This window comes from Pseudophryne corroboree, chromosome 6, assembly GCF_028390025.1.
Source record: "Pseudophryne corroboree isolate aPseCor3 chromosome 6, aPseCor3.hap2, whole genome shotgun sequence".
Lineage (NCBI taxonomy): Eukaryota > Metazoa > Chordata > Amphibia > Anura > Myobatrachidae > Pseudophryne > Pseudophryne corroboree.
Window position 1 is genome coordinate 422,101,757 of NC_086449.1, and position 17,877 is coordinate 422,119,633.

Sequence of the window (17,877 nt, forward strand, 5' to 3'; positions counted from 1 at the left end):
GGTAATCTAGCCAAGTTAGAAGCTGAAAGAAAGTGAGAGACTAGGTCAGAGTGGGGCAGAGGGGAAGAACCAGGTGAGGGGTTGGAAGGTTGTACAGGTCAGCGTAATAGGACTGGAAGGCAGCCCTGATGGCGGTGGGGTCATGAACAAGCTGATTGAGAGAGTATCTGATAGAGATAATATTAGTTTTGGCTCTCGTGGAACGGAGTCGTGCCGCTAGGATCTTGTCCGCCTTGTCTCCTTTCTCGTAAAAAGACTGGCGAAGCCACTTAAGACTTTTGGCCACCCGTCTGGAGAGAAGGAGATCAAGTTCTGCCTTAACAGTACGGAGTTCAGACAAGACAGCCTGGTCGGAGGACGCCTTAAGTGTGGTCTCAAGTGTGTGGAGTTTAATAGAGAGTTTGTTAAACTGGGTGAGGGGTTGCTTTTTGGTTTTTGAGGCCAGGCTGATAACGTGCCCACGAAGAACTGCCTTGTGTGCCAGCCAGAGAGTGGACCTAGAAATGTCAGGGGTATCGTTCAGAGTAAAACAGTCGGAAATCATGTCCCGAAGATGGGACGTATCACCGGGAAGTGAAGGAGGGAGTCGTTAAGACGCCATGTCATGGGACGGGGGCGTGAGATCAGACCCGAGAGGTCGCAAGAGATAGGGGCATGATCAGACCAGATCAATGGGTGAATATGGGCAGCGTGGAGATTCAAGGCGAGATCGTGGCTGAGCAGGACCATATCAATGCGGGAATAGGAATTATGAGGAGCAGAATAAAAGGTATAGTCACGAGCAGAGGGGTCTTTTATCCTCCAGGAGTCATAGAGAAGCTGGGATCGCATGAGACGGAGGAGGGATCTAGAGCGGAGGGAGTCCGACGGGGAAGCAGTGGGGAGAGAGGGAGAGCGGTCTGTGGATTTAAAACAGAGTTAAAGTCCCCAGCAAGTATGAGGTCGCCTTGCCGGACTCGAGTAAGGAGAGTATCTAGCTTTGCAAAGAATCGTTCCTGACGTTGGTTAGGGGCATAGACGTTGGCTAGGGTACAGAGTTTGTTATTAAGTTTCCCCACTAAAACAAGAAACCGTCCATCCTTGTCGGCATGGGAATCTAGAAGCTCAAAGGTTAGGTGGCGGGCAAATAAAATCGCAACCCCGCGTTTCTTGGCTGAATGGTCACAGGCATGGAAAGAATCAGGGTATGGTTTACATTGCAGCGTAGGGTGGGAGTTATGTAGGAAGTGAGTCTCCTGGAGAAAGACCAGGTCGCCTTTATGGAGTTTAAGGGAGGCAAAGAGCTTACCTCTCTTTTGAGGGCTATTAAAGCCCTTCAGATTAAAGGAGAGTACCCGGAGACCCATAGGCAAGCAACAAAGAGGTAGGCAGAATAGAAGGAGCGGAGAGCACTGAAAGTAGAGGAAGGAAGAAGAGAGATAGAGAAGAAGGATACAAAGCGAGAGACAACGTGGTCAGAAAGGAGGGAGGAAGGAAAGGAAACCGGGGGGGGGAAAGGGAGGGTGGTTGGTCATCCGGCAATAGGGGCCAGGACCGGTAGTGCTGACAGGGGGAAGGGATACTAGGTGTCGGGAGGGCACCTAGGTCAGCAAGAGGGCTCAAAGCCCTAAGGGGGCGCAGCATGGGGTCCAGATAATGGATCACAAACCACATAGCGAGGGGTAGGAGGCAAACCTCCCCTGGGGGGACCTGAGGGAAAAAGCTGTAAAGAAAGCAGGGACAAAGAACAGATGGAGCGCCAGCTCCAGAAAGGAAGGGAGGGGCAGGGGGTAGAGAAAAAACAGATTACTATCAGTTTTCAGCATATTAACATGTCAACATTGTAACATTTTAACAAGAGGTAACAATGAAACAGTCGAGAATCAACTAAGGGGTCGGGAAATCAGGATGCAGGAGATCTAAAGTGAAACAGCTCCCCGGGTAGGGGAGTGCGACCAGGAAAGGTCGACACAATTATATAGAGAAGGCCTTAAATTAGAGAGCTAGAAGTCCATCAGGGAACTGGAGGTGGAGCTGGGGTGGCCGCAGAAGCCAGGACCGTAAACCACTCAGATCGAGGGGGCTGAAGCGAGTCCTGCTGTGTCCGCGGCGGCAGGCGTGGAGTAGGAATATCCTGTTCGGCGGTGTGGATACCCAAGCTTGGAGAGCAGCGTTTGAGCCTCGGGTAGGTTCCTGGCCGTGAGCAGCTTCCCTTGGTGCCAAACCAGGATACGGAAAGGGAAACCCCAGCGGTATTTAACATTATGACGGGAGAGCAGGGAAGTGACGGGTTTAAAGTCTCTACGTTTGGCCAGGGTGAGCGGGGATAAGTCCTGAAAGATCTGCAGGGTGGTATTCTGGAAAGTCACAGATCCCAGCCGTCGGGCTTCTCTCATGATGGCCTCTTTCGCAGTGAAGTAGTGCAGTCGGAGAATGACATCCCTGGGCTGGGAGGAGTCCTGAGAGCGAGGTCGCAGGGCTCGATGCGCTCGATCTAGGAGAAGATGTTCTTCAGGGGTGTCAGGTGACAGGTGGGCAAAGAGGCGCTTAAGGTAAAGATCAAGGTGGGCCGCCTCAACCTCCTCAGGAATACCCCAGATCCTCAGGTTATTTCTACTCACCCTATTGTCTTGGTCCTCATGCTCCTCCCGCAACTGGACAACATCTTGGCGGAGTTGATGGAAGTCGGTCTCGATCGCTTGCTGGAACGACACCACCTCTTCCACTCGTCGTTCAAGTTGATCCGTTCTGGAGCCAATGTCGGCAATATCGGATTTCAGGGAGTGGAGAGACTGGACATAGGTTTTAACATCCCGCATCTCCTTAAGGAGGGAGAGAAAGTCCCTGTGGGTAAGGGGTGTGAGATCGTCGTCTTCGGCCTCAGAATCGGAGGGACCATGGGGGGGTTCAGGAGCATCAGGCCTGCTCTTGGCCGGGGTGCTCTTTTTAGTAAGGAATGGTGTGAGGTCGGACCCCTGTGACTTTTTGCCACCCCTGGGCATCGTGGACATATGAGAAAGGGGGTGGACAGCAGGGTGGGAGGTAGAGAAGGCGCTCCAGCAGTAAGGCTCAGGACCAGGGGGGGTAAGGCGGGGGCCCTAGAGAGGCATCATGACGTGGCCAGCCGAGCAAGGCGGGCGAGACAGGACCAGGGAGCTTCGGCAAAGGGGGGGGGGGGGCCCACGTGGTCCCGGAGAAGAGCCAGACAGTTAGAGGCTGCAGGAGACAGGGCACTCTGGAGGTCCAGCCCCGTCTAGGAACTGCGGAGATGAGACCCGGACACGGACCAGCCAGTGACCGGGGCAGGACCAGGGGAAAGGGCGTCTGTGCTCGGCAGCAGTAAAGGCTCCCCCCGGGGACCGGGAGAGGCAGGAGGCCGCAGGGAGGTGCAGGAGCGTGCAGGGCCAGAGAGGGAGCCGAGACCCTCAGGCAGGGTATAATGTGGGCTCCGGAGGGCTGCAGCGGGGGGGATCTCCAACGCGGGGTGCTGAGCCGCAGGAGTGACAGAGAGGCGCAAGCCGTCAGGGGGACGGGGAAGGCAGAGCCCTCCAGACAACGGCAGCACAGGGAGATGGGGTCCGGCCAAATCTAGATAGGGCCGATGCAACAGTGGAGGCCCACAGAGCCAGCCCCAGGACAAGAGCGCAGGAGGGACGGGCCGGTGCTCCCCCCGGCGCTCCAACCAGGGCCCCCCGGCGGCAGGCGCCCACAGGGAGGGAGTGTAAGGCTGCAGTGGGGAGAAAAACGTCTCCGGGCAGAAGGGCGGCTCACCTCGGCTCTATGCGGCGCCACCCGGGTCGTGCGTTTCCCGCGGCTCCCGAGGTTAAAGATGGCCGCCGGGACTCCGGACTCCTCGCAGCCGCGCTCGGCCGTTCCTCCAGCCCTCCCCGAGCACCACCAGTCACAGCGGTCCCGAAGAAGGGGGTCCGGGCACAGGCGGCAGGACGTGGGCCCCCGTCAGACTCTCCACGGGCAGGTACAGTAGGCGTCCGGCAGCGCCGGACCGAAATCGAGGCCCCGGCGTCTGGATGGTGGACAGGCCGCAATCCGCAGGAGCCAGTAAACCGGCTCCCCGATTCCGCGGCGCTGGTCCACCTTGGAGAGGGGGATCACTTAAGAGCAGGGGCCGATGCTTAGGAGGGATATAGGGCACAAGGGGAGAGGCACAGAGGTATTATCTCCACAGCTATAGTGGAGCTCCCCGTTCGTGCTGCCAGTCCCTTCAGCCTCCAGGCCACCCCCCGGAGCGACTCTTTCTAAGGTAAGTATAAGACGCTTTTTAGAAAGATCACTCAAAAAAAATAGTAAGACTATAAAAATAAAATGAAAAAGCTTATGGCTGCTAAAAAAAGCGCAGCCCTCTTTACCATGGTTTGGCTCCTGCCACACCAAACAAAAAACTGATTTGCCTGAGGCAAGAGGACGGGCCCGCTGCATGCTGGAAGGCCGAAAGCTTTGACAGATTGTTGCAACTCCACTGTCGCGTCATCATATCCCAATGTTATCCTGTGGATAACCTGTGGATCCTGCCAGAGAAAATAAGATTTTACTTACCGATAAATCTATTTCTCGTAGTCCGTAGTGGATGCTGGGGACTCCGTCAGGACCATGGGGAATAGCGGCTCCGCAGGAGACAGGGCACAAAAGCAAGCTTTTAGGATCACATGGTGTGTACTGGCTCCTCCCCCTATGACCCTCCTCCAAGCCTCAGTTAGGTACTGTGCCCGGACGAGCGTACACAATAAGGAAGGATCTTGAATCCCGGGTAAGACCCAAACCAGCCACACCAATCACACCGTACAACTTGTGATCTGAACCCAGTTAACAGTATGATAACAATGAAGTAGCCTCTAAAAAAGATGGCTCACAACAATAATAACCCGATTTTTGTAACAATAACTATGTACAAGTAATGCAGACAATCCGCACTTGGGATGGGCGCCCAGCATCCACTACGGACTACGAGAAATAGATTTATCGGTAAGTAAAATCTTATTTTCTCTAACGTCCTAGTGGATGCTGGGGACTCCGTCAGGACCATGGGGATTATACCAAAGCTCCCAAACGGGCGGGAGAGTGCGGGTGACTCTGCAGCACCGAATGAGAGAACTCCAGGTCCTCCTCAGCCAGGGTATCAAATTTGTAGAATTTTACAAACGTGTTCCCCCCTGACCACGTAGCTGCTCGGCAAAATTTTAAAGCCGAGACCCCCTCGGGCATCCGCCCAAGATGAGCCCACCTTCCTTGTGGAATGGGCATTGACAGATTTTGGCTGTGGCAGGCCTGCCACAGACTGTGCAAGCTGAATTGTACTACAAATCCAACGAGCAATAGTCTGCTTAGAAGCAGGAGCACCCATCTTTTGGGGTGCATACAATATAAACAGCAAGTCAGACTTTCTGACTCCAGCCGTCCTGGAAATATATATATATATATATATATATATATATATATATATATATATATATATATATTTTTAGGGCCCCGACAACGTCTAGCAACTTGGAGTCCTCCAAGTCCCTAGTAGCCGCAGGCACCACAATATGTTGTTTCAGGCGAAACGCTGACACCACCTTAGGAAGAAACTGGGGACGAGTCCGCAGTTCTGCCCTGTCCGAATGGAAAAACAAATATGAGCTTTTTTTAAGACAAAGCCCCCAATTCTGACAATCGCCTGGCCGAGGCCAGGGCCACAACATGGTCCTTTCCATGTGAGATATTTCAAATCCACAGATTTGATCGGTTCAAACCAATATGATTTGAGGAATCCCAACACTACGTTGAGATCCCACGGTGCCACTGGAGGCACACAAGGGGCTGTATATGCAATACTCCCTTGACAAACGTCTGGACTTCAGGAATTGAAGCCAATTTTTTCTGGAAGAAAATCTACAGGGCCGAAACTTGAACCTTAATGGACCCCAATTTGAGGCTCATAGACACTCCTGTTTTCAGGAAGTGCAGAAATCGACCTAGTTGAAATTTTTTCGTGGGGCCTTCCTGGCCTCACCCACGCAACATATTTTCACCACATGTGGTGATAACGTTGTGCGGTCACCTCCTTCCTGGCTTTGACCAGGGTAGGTATGACCTCTTCCGGAATGCCTTTTCCCTTAGGATCCGGCGTTCAACCGCCATGCCGTCAAACGCAGTCGCGGTAAGTCTTGGAACAGACAAGGTCCCTGCTGGAGCAGGTCCTTTCTTAGAGGCAGATGCCACGGTTCCTCTTGGAACAGACATGGTTCTTGCTGAAAGCAAATCCCATCTTAGCTCCCGAGGCCATTAGTCCTCTGTGAGCATCTCTTGAAGTTCCGGGTACCAAGTCCCTCTTGGCCAATCCGGAGCCACGAGTATAGTTCTTACTCCTCTACGTCTTATAATTCTCAATACCTTGGTTATGAGAAGCAGAAGAGGGAACACATACACCGACTGTTACACCCACGGTGTTACCAGGACGTCCACAGCTATCGCCTGAAGGTCTCGTGACCTGGCGCAATACCTGTCCCGTTTTTTGTTCGGGCGGGACGCCATCATTTCCACCTTTGGTCTTTCCCAACGGTTCACAATCATGCGGAAAACTTCCCGATGAAGTTCCCACTCTCCCGGGTGGAGGTCGTGCCTGCTGAGGAAGTCTGCTTCCCAGTCGTCCACTCCCGGAATGAACACTGCTGACAGTGCTATCACATGATTTTCCGTCTAGCGAAAAATCCTTGCAGTTTTGACCACTGCCCTCCTGCTTCTTGTGCCGCCCTATCTGTTTACGTGGGCGACTGCCGTGATGTTATCCCACTGGATCGATACCGGCTGACCTTGAAGCAGAGGCCTTGCTAAGCTTATAGCATTACAAATTTGCTCTTAGCTCCAGTATATTTATGTGGAGAGAATTCTCCAGACTTGATCACACTCCCTGGAAATTTTTTCCCTGTGTGACTGCTCCCCAGCCTCTCAGGCTGGCCTCCGTGGATACCAGCATCCAATCCTGAATGCCGAATCTGCGGCCCTCTAGAAGATGAGCACTCTGTAATCACCACAGGAGAGACACCCTTGTCCTTGGATATAGGGTTATCCGCTGATGCATCTGAAGATGCGATCCGGACCATTTGTCCAGCAGATCCCACTGAAGAGTTCTTGCGTGAAATCTGCCGAATGGAAGCGCTTCGTAATAAGCCACCATTTTTTACCAGGACTCTTGTGCAATGATGCACTGACACTTTTCCTGGTTTTAGGAGGATCCCGATTAGCTCGGATAACTCCCTGGCTTTCTCCTCTGGGAGAAACACCCTTTTCCTGGACTGTGTCCAGAATCATCCCTAGGACCAGCAGACGTGTCGTCGGAACAACTGCGGTTTTGGAATATTTAGAATCCACCCGTGCTGTCGTAGAACTACTTGAGATAGTGCTACTCCGACCTCCAACTGTTCTCTGGACCTTGTTCTTATCAGGAGGTCGTCCATTTTCTTTGAAGACGAATCCTCATTTCGGTCATTACCTTGGTAAAGACCCGGGGTGCCTTGGACACTCCAACGGCATCGTCTGAAACTGATAGTGACAGTTCTGTACCACGAACCTGAGGTACCCTTGGTGAGAAAAGCAAATTTTGGGACATGGAGGTAAGCATCCCTGATGTCCCGGGACACCATATAGTCCCCTTGTTCCCAGTTCGCTATCACTGCTCTGAGTGACTCCATCTGGATTTGAACCCTTGTAAGTGTTCAAATTTTTCAGATTTAGAATCGGTCTCACCTAGCCTTCTGGCTTCAGTACCACCCTATAGTGTGGAACAATACCCCTTTCCTTGTTGTAGGAGGGGTAATTTTATTATCACCTGCTGGGAATACAGCTTGTGAATTGTTTTCAATACTGCCTCCCTGTCGGAGGGGGACATTGGTACAGCAGACTACAGGAACCTGCGAGGGGGGAAACGCCTCGACATTCCAATCTGTGCCCCTTTGATACTACTTGTAGGATCCAGGGGTCCTGTACGGTCCCAGCGTCATGCTGAGAACTTAGTAGAAGCGGTGGAAGGCTTCTGTTACTGGGAATGGGCTGCCTGCTGCAGTCTTCTTCCCTTTCCTCTATCCCTGGGCAGATATCTTATAGGGACGAAAAGACTGAGGCTGAAAAGACGGTGTCTTTTTCTGCAGAGATGTGACTTAGGGTAAAAAACGGTGGATCTTCCAGCAGTTGCCATGGCCACCAGGTCCCATGGACCGACCCCAAATAACTCCTCCCCTTTTATACGGCAATACATCTTTGTGCCGTTTGGAATCTGCATCCCCTGACCACTGTCGTGTCCATAAACATCTTCTTGCAGATATGGACATCGCATTTACTCTTGATGCCAGAGTGCAAATATCCCTCTGCGCATCTCGTATATATAGAAATGCATCCTTTAAATGCTCTATAGTCAATAAAATACTGTCCCTGTCAAGGGTATCAATATTTTTAGTCAGGGAATCCGACCAAGCCACCTCAGCTCTGCACATCCAGGCTGAGGCGATCGCTGGTCACAGTATAACACCAGCATGTGTGTGTATACTTTTTAGGATATTTTTCTGATAAGCATGTGAGCGCCTTATCCACCCTGAGGGGTGTTTCCCAATGCGCCTTAACTTCTGGCGGGAAAGGGTATACCGCCAATAATTTTCTATCGGGGGAAACCCACGCATCATCACACACTTCATTTAATTTATCTGATTCAGGAAAAACTACAGGTAGTTTTTTCACCTCACACATAATACCCTTCTTTGTGGTACTTGGAGTATCAGAAATATGTAACACCTCCTTCATTGCCCTTAACGTGTGGCCCTAAAGGAAAATACGTTTGTTTCTTCACCGTCGACACTGAAATCAGTGTCCGTGTCTATGTCGACCGACTGAGGTAAATGGGCGTTTTTACAAGCCCCTGACGGTGTCTGAGACGCCTGGACCGGTACTAATTTGTTCGCCGGCCGTCTCATGTCGTCAACCCACTTGCAGCGTGTTGACATTATCACGTAATTCCATAAGTAAGCCATCCATTCCGGTGTCGACTCCCTAGAGAGTGACATCACCATTACAGGCAATTTGCTCCGCCTCCTCACCAACATTTTCCTCATACATGTCGACACACACACGTACCGACATACAGCACACACATAGGGAATGCTCTGATAGAGGACAGGACCCACTAGCCCTTTGGGGAGACAGAGGGAGAGTTTGCCAGCACACACCAAAATGCTATAATTATACAGGGACAACCCTTATATAAGTGTTCCTCCCATATAGCATTTAATATATATGTATATCGCCAAATCAGTGCCCCCCCTCTCTGTTTTAACCCTGTTTCTGTAGTGCAGTGCAGGGGAGAGCCTGGGAGCCTTCCCCTCAGCCTTTCTGTGAGGGAAAATGGCGCTGTGTGCTGAGGAGAATAGGCCCCGCCCCCTTTTCGGCGGGCTTCTTCTCCGGAGATTGTGAAGTCTGGCAGGGGTTAAATACATCCATATAGCCTCAAGGGCTATATGTGATGTATTTTTCGCCATACAGGTATTCTACATTGCTGCCAGGGCGCCCCCCCCCCGCGCCCTGCACCCTCCGTGATCGCTGTGGGAAGTGTGCTGACAGACAATGGCGCACAGCTGCAGTGCTGTGCGCTACCTGAGGAAGACTGAAAAGTCTTCTGCCGCCTGGTTCCGGACCTCTTCAATCTTCAGCATCTGCAAGGGGGTCGGCGGCGCGGCTCCGGGACGAACCCCAGGGCGAGACCTGTGTTCCGACTCCCTCTGAAGCTAATGGTATCCAGTAGCCTAAGAATCCAATCCATCCTGCACGCAGGTGAGTTGAAATTCTCTCCCCTAAGTCCCTCGATGCAGTGAGCCTGTTGCCAGCAGGACTCACTGAAAATAAAGAACCTAAAAACTTTTTCTAAGCAACTCTTTAAGAGAGCCACCTAGATTGCACCCTTCTCGGACGGGCACAAAAACCTAACTGAGGCTTGGAGGAGGGTCATAGGGGGAGGAGCCAGTACACACCATGTGATCCTAAAAGCTTGCTTTTGTGCCCTGTCTCCTGCGGAGCCGCTATTCCCCATGGTCCTGACGGAGTCCCCAGCATCCACTAGGACGTTAGAGAAAAGGTGGTTACTTGCATTTAACTATTATAGCTACATGGCAATTTATATCTCCAATGGCTACATGGGAAACTCATCAGTATCACTCAGTCTAGGGTGTTTTAAGAGAGGAGGGGACCCGCGAGCCGCCTCCATCACGGGTCCCCTCATCTCCCTGCAGCAAGTAAACTCTCACATAATGCAAGAGTCTACATGCGCATGTCTCCGGGAACATGGTACCTGCGCCTCGTTCCCGTGGACATCTCCACTGCGCATGTGCAAATTAGTCAGAAATGGCCGTGTCGGCCAAGTGATTTTTTTCCGTAGTGCAAGGCCTCCACTGTGGGACTCCGGAGGGGTAAGTATAATACGGGTGCAGTGTGGGCCCCCCTGGACCCAGGTGCCCGTGTGCACCGCACACACACACACTGCACCCATTATGGAAGCGCTTATGCATTCAGGTTACTGGTCAGTGAGGGCACCCTTCACAAGCATGATGAAGTGACTTATGGAGCTAACAAGATTTTAACACTGTACAGACAAAATAAACTATACAAAAGGGTCTATGTACTAAAACTCGGAGAAAGAAAAAGCGGACAGAGATAAAGTACCAACCAATTAGCTCCTGTCATCTTTTTTTTTTTTTAAACAGTTTTTATTATAGAACTGCATTTGTACATCACAGAGAACAAATGAAAACACAATCTGTAGCAATAAACAGTAGAGTTTGGTCAGTGTTACAATAAAAATAAAAATTGGATAGTTACACACAATTCGAATAAACAATACAACAGTACAACCTGAAATTAGAGTATTTTGTTTCATAAAAACTCAGAAGGGGGGACAGCCTAATGCTAAGGCTTCTAAATTGTACCAGGAGGTCAAGCTCACAGCAACACGGAGTATAGCCTTCCTATTTGAGGGTAACGTGTGTATAAAAGGCAACCAAGTACTAAAGAATTTTCCTGTATTACTCTCCTTGTTGAAGGACGTTTCCAACCTGTCCATGTGAAACAAGTGTTCTATTTTAGGCATAAGTATCACTAGGAATAAGGTACCAGAGGTGACCCATTGTGACAGAATCGTTTTCTTAGCTGCTGCTGCAATTTTTTCCAACAACAATTTTTCCCCTTTGGATAATTTGGGATGCGTATGTGCCCTGGAGATATTCCATAATGCCCATTCAGAAGTGATCTTGAAATGTATTTTATGGGTGTCATTGATGTAAGATTGAACTAATGCCCAAAATGTTTGGACATCTGTACAGGACCACATGCAGTGCATGAGTCCTGCATCCGGCCGCTCACATTTAAAGCAATTGGAATCTGACGAGGTACCCATTAGAAAATGTAATTTAGGTGTGATATAGGCACGATGTAACAACTTATAATGCATCTCTGCATAAGTTGAGATAAGGTGTTTATTTAATGTAGTAAAGGATGTTAACATTTCTGGCCATGATATGCCAGGAAATTCCACTTTCCATTTTGCCAAACCTGAGTTTAGCGTTTCTAAGTTTAACTGACTTTTTTACAAAATGAAGTTCAGTAAGTCAAAGACGAGCCTCGAATAAAAATGTTATCTAATTTACATGTCCTATCCTTGTCCGACAGGGTTGATACCACTTTCTGTATAAAACTACGAAGTTGAAAATAAGTAAAGAGAGGTATAGAGATTTGTGGATACGAGTGTAGTAGCTGCTCATAAGTACATGTCTGTAGAGTACATCTAACAACTGATAAATCAGGCAAAGTTCTTTTCGAGACCTGGAGATAAATATCACAGACGATAGGCCTCTGACGAAACCGGCATTATGTGTTATGGGAATAAAGATTGTGTGAGAGGCAGAGACCCCTAATTTTTTCCTAGCCAACCTCTAAGCCGTGCATGTAGTACTTCGCATTAAATTCTGGGAAGCCCTATCAGGAAGATTAACCGGCGACATATGTAATAGGCTAGACAATGAAATCTGAGGGCATAATGCTTGTTCTAAAGGCGTGTTAGCGTAATGTTCGGTATCTTTCAGCCAGTCTAGTGTGTATCTATAATTTGATGCTAAGGCATACCTACGAAAGCATGGTAAATTAACCCCTCCCAAAGTAGGCGACTGAGTAAGCTTAAACAAGGAGATGCATGTTTTTTTATCTGCCCAGATGAATTTGCTTACAGCAGTATTTAAAAATAAGATTTTACTTACCGGTAAATCTATTTCTCGTAGTCCGTAGTGGATGCTGGGGACTCCGTAAGGACCATGGGGAATAGCAGGCTCCGCATGAGACTGGGCACTCTAAAGAAAGATTTAGTACTATCTGGTGTGCACTGGCTCCTCCCTCTATACCCCTCCTCCAGACCTCAGTTAAGGAAACTGTGCCCGGAAGAGCTGACATTACAAGGAAAGGATTTTGGAATCCAGGGTAAGACTCATACCAGCCACACCAATCACACCGTATAACTCGTGATAAACTTACCCAGTTAACAGTATGAACAATAACAGAGCATCAGATAAACCCTGATGCAACTATAACATAACCCTTATTTAAGCAATAACTATATACAAGAATTGCAGAAAAAGTCCGCACTTGGGACGGGCGCCCAGCATCCACTACGGACTACGAGAAATAGATTTACCGGTAAGTAAAATCTTATTTTCTCTAACGTCCTAGTGGATGCTGGGGACTCCGTAAGGACCATGGGGATTATACCAAAGCTCCCAAACGGGCGGGAGAGTGCGGGTGACTCTGCAGCACCGAATGGGCAAACACAAGGTCCTCCTCAGCCAGGGTATCAAACATGTAGAATTTTGCAAATGTGTTTGAACCCGACCAAGTAGCAGCTCGGCAAAGCTGTAATGCCGAGACCCCTCGGGCAGCCGCCCAAGAAGAGCCCACCTTCCTTGTGGAATGGGCTTTCACTGATTTTGGATGCGGCAATCCAGCCGCAGAATGAGCCTGCTGAATCGTGTTACAGATCCAGCGAGCAATAGCTTGCTTTGAAGCAGGAGCACCCACTTTGTTGGATGCATACAGGATAAACAGCGAGTCAGTCTTCCTGACCCCAGCCGTTCTGGTTACATAATTCTTCAAAGCCCGGACTACGTCAAGCAACTTGGAATCTTCCAAGTCACAAGTAGCCGCAGACACCACAATAGGTTGGTTCAAATGAAAAGAGGACACCACCTTTTGCAGAAATTGTGGACGAGTCCGCAATTCTGCCCTGTCCATCTGGAAAACCAGATAGGGGCTTTTACATGACAAAGCCGCCAATTCTGACACACGCCTAGCCGGAGCTAAGGCCAACAGCATGACCACTTTCCACGTGAGATACTTTAGCTCCACAGTCTTAAATGGCTCAAACCAGTGGGATTTCAGGAAACCCAACACCACGTTAAGATCCCAAAGTGCCACTGGTGGCACAAAAAGGGCGCTGAATATGCAGCACTCCCTTAACAAACGTCTGAACCTCAGGCAGTGAAGCCAGTTTTCTGTGAAAGAAAATGGATAGGGCCGAAATCTGGACCTGTATGGACCCTAATTTTAGGCCCATAGTCACTCCTGACTGTAGGAAGTGCAGGAATCGACCCAGCTGGAATTCTTCTGTAGGGCTTTCCTGGCCTCACACCAAGCACATATTTTCGCCATATACGGTGATAATGCTTTGCTGTCACGTCCTTCCTAGCCTTTCAGCGTAGGAATAACTGCATCCGGAATGCCTTTGTCCGCTAGGATCCGGTGTTCAACCGCCATGCCGTCAAACGCAGCCGCGGTAAGTCTTGGAATAGACAGGGCCCTTATTGCAACAGGTCCTGTCTGAGAGGCAGAGGCCATTGGTCCTCTGTGAGCATTTCTTGCAGTTCCGGGTACCAAGTCCTTCATGGCCAATCCGGAACAATGAGTATTGTTCTCACTCCTCTTTTCCTTACAATTCTCAGCACCTTTGGTATGAGAGGAAGAGGAGGAAACACATAGACCGACTGGAACACCCACGGTGTTACTAGTGCGTCCACAGCTATCGCCTGAGGGTCCCTTGACCTGGCGCAATACCATTTTAGCTTTTTGTCAAGGCGGGACGCCATCATGTCCACCTGTGGCAGTTCCCGTCGATTTGCAATCTGCGTGAAGACTTCTTGGTGAAGTCCCCACTCTCCAGGGTGGAGGTCGTGCCTGCTGAGGAAGTCTGCTTCCCAGTTGTCCCCTCCCGGAATGAACACTGCTGACAGTGTGCTTACGTGATTCTCCGCCCAGCGAAGAACTCTGGTTGCTTCTACCATCGCCACCCTGCTCCTTATGCCGCCTTGGCGGTTTACATGAGCCACTGCGGTGATATTGTCTGACTGGATCAGAACCGGTTGGTCGCGAAGCAAGGTCTCCGCTTGACTTAGGGCGTTGTATATGGCCCTTAGTTCCAGGATATTGATGTGAAGGCAAGTCTCCTGCCTTGACCACAGCCCTTGGAAATTTCTTCCCTGTGTGACTGCCCCCCACCCTCGGAGGCTTGCATCCGTGGTCACCAGGACCCAGTCCTGAATGCCGAATCTGCGACCTTCGAGAAGGTGAGCACTCTGCAGTCACCACAGGAGAGACACCCTTGCTCTGGGGGATAGGGTGATTAACCGATGCATCCGAAGATGTGATCCGGACCACTTGTACAGTAAGTCCCATTGGAAGTTATGGAACCTGCCGAAGGGAATGGCCTCGTATGATGCCACCCTCCTTCCCAGGACTCGAGTGCAGTGATGCACTGACACCTGTTTTAGTTTTAATAGATTCCTGACCAGTGTCGCGAGCTCCTGAGCTCTCTCTATCGGGAGATAAACATTTTTCTGGTCTGTGTCTAGGATCATGCCTAGGAGAGGCAGATGAGCTGTAAGAACCAACTGCGACTTTGGAATATATAGAATCCAGCCGTGTTGCCGTTTCACTTCCAGAGAAAGTGATACGCTGTTCAGCAACTGCTCTCTTGATCTCGCTTTTAGGAGGAGATCGTCCAAGTACGTGATAATAGTGACACCTTGCTTCCGCAGGAGCACCATCATTTCCGCCATTACCTTGGTGAATATTCTCAAGGCCGTGGAGAGACCAAACGGCAACGTTTGAAATTGGTAATGACCATCTCGTACCGCTATTCTGAGGTACGCCTGATGAGGTGGAGAAATGCGGACATGAAGGAATGCATCCTTTATGTCCCGAGTCACCATAAAATCTCCCCCTTTCAGGCTTGCAATCACCGCTCTTAGCGATTCCAACTTGAACTTGAACCTTTTCAGGTATATGTTCAGGGATTTTAAATTCAATATGGGTCCGACCGAACCGTCTGGTTTCGGGACTACAACATGGTCGAATAATAACCCCCTCCTTGTTGAAGGAGGGGAACCTTGACCACCACCTGTTGAAGATACCATTTATGAATTGCAGTTAACACTGTTTCCCTCTCGTGGGGGGAAGCCGGCAGGGCCGTCGGTGAGGGGGCATCTTCTCAAAGTCCAGCTTGTATCCCTGAGACACAATATCTATTGCCCAGGAATCTAACAGGGAGTGAACCCACTTGTGGCTGAACTTACGAAGGCGTGCCCCCACCGGGCCTAGCTCCGCCTGTGGAGCCCCAGCGACATGCGGTGGATTTTTGTAGAGGCCGGGGAGGACTTCTGTACCTGGGAACTAGCCGTGTTGTGCAGCTTATTTCCTCTGCCCCCGCCTCTGGCAAGAAAGGACGCACCTCAGACTTTCTTGTTTCTTTATTCGAAAGGCTGCATTTGATAATGTCGTGCTTTCGTAGGCTGTGCAGGAATATAAGGCAAAATATCAGAAATACCAGCGATAGCTGTGGAGACCAGGTCCGAGAACCCTTCTCCACACAATCCTCAGCCTTCTAAATGCCTCTTAAGTCGGCATCATCTGTCCATTGCATATTCTACAGGACACGTCAAGCAGAAATCGACATAACTTTGACTCTAGGACCCAGTATACTCATGTCTCTTTGGGCATGTTTAATATATATATATATATATATATATATATATACCTATCACTTAAGACAGCATCTTTAATATATATATATATATCTATCCATATGCATACTAGGGTCTCAATCTCTGCTGATAAGGTACCTGTCCACGCTGCCACAGCGCTATAAACCCATGCCGACACAATCGCCGGTCTGAGTAGTATACTAGAATGTGCACGCTATCTGCAGGATCCCTGAGAATAGCTAGTGCTACCTTCTGGGCAAACGGGACACCCTAGGGGAAGATTCCCATCACATCCTGGCCCTAGTGGGGAAAGGATACTGCTTGAGAATTTTTTGTGGGAAGCTGCAGTCTCTTGTCTGGAGTTTCCCGCTCTTTTTCCTCATGAGAGGAGGGAAATTTACCTCAGCTTTCTTCCCCTTAACATGTGTCAGGGACAAATGAGTCATCAGTGATATGCAAATCCTCTTTTATTACAATAATCATATATTGAATACCTTTCAGCCATTTTGGCTGTAACTTTGCATTATCGTAGTCGACACTGGAGCCAAACTCTGTGTCGATATCAGTGTTTATTATTTTGGATAGTGAGCATTGTGAGACTCTGAAGGTCTCTGTGACATAGGGACAGACATGGGTAGATTTCCTGTCTGTTCTCTAATCTTTTGTGCAATAAATTCACCTCAGCACTTACACATATCCAAACAGGTGTCGGCGTTGTCGACGGAGACACCCTCTCACACACATATTTGCCCTATCTCCTCCTTAGGGGAGCCTTTTACCTCAGACATGTCGACACACACGTACCGACACACCACACACACAGGGGATGCTCTATTTGAAGACAGTTCCTCCACAAGGCCCTTTGGAGAGACAGAGAGAGAGTATGACAGCACACACCCCAGCGCTATATGACCCAGGAATCACACAGTAACTTAGTGTTAACCCAGTAGCTGCTGTATATATTGTTTTTGCACCAAATTTATATGCCCCCCCTCTCTTTTTACCCTCTTCTATTGCAGGGGAGAGCCTGGGGAGCTTCTCTCAGCAGATCTGTGGAGAGAAAATGGCGCTGGTGAGTGCTGAGGAAGAAGGCCCCGCCCCCTCAGCGGCGGGCTTCTGTCCCGTTTGTGTAAAAATAATGGCGGGGGCTCGTACATATATACAGTGCCTGACTGTATATATGTATAATTTTGCCAAAAGGTATCTTAATTGCTGCCCAGGGCGCCCCCCCCTGCGCCCTGCACCCTACAGTGACCGGAGTGTGTGGTGTGCTGTGGGAGCAATGGCGCACAGCTGCAGTGCTGTGCGCTACCTTAAGTGAGGACAGGAGTCTTCAGCCGCCGATTTCGATGTCTTCATGCTTCTGCTGCTTCTGTTCTTCTTGGTCTGCGAAAGGGACGGCGGCGCGGCTTCGGGAACGGACGATCAAGGTTAGGTACCTGTGTTCGATCCCTCTGGAGCTAATGGTGTCCAGTAGCCTAAGAAGCGCTACCTAGCTGCCGTGAGTAGGTTTGCTTCTCTCCCCTCAGTCCCTCGTAGCAGAGAGTCTGTTGCCAGCAGAAGCTCTCTGAAAATAAAAAACCTAACAAAATACTTTCTTTTCTAGCAAGCTCAGGAGAGCCCACTAGGAGCACCCAGCTCTGGCCGGGCACAGATTCTAACTGGGGTCTGGAGGAGGGGCATAGAGGAAGGAGCCAGTGCACACCAGATAGTACTAAATCTTTCTTTAGAGTGCCCAGTCTCCTGCGGAGCCCGCTATTCCCCATGGTCCTTACGGAGTCCCCAGCATCCACTAGGACGTTAGAGAAAAACTTTTAAATCTGCCTCCGAGATCATCAAGGGCAAC

General features: G+C 49.9%; 1 protein-coding gene across 6 annotated transcripts in view; it reads right to left on the reverse strand.

Moving 5' to 3' along the window:
- The window catches only part of PHTF2 (putative homeodomain transcription factor 2), a 325,987-nt gene that overhangs the window by 71,340 nt on the left and 236,770 nt on the right, over nucleotides 1–17,877 (reverse strand). The gene's annotated exons all lie outside the window — the stretch shown is intronic.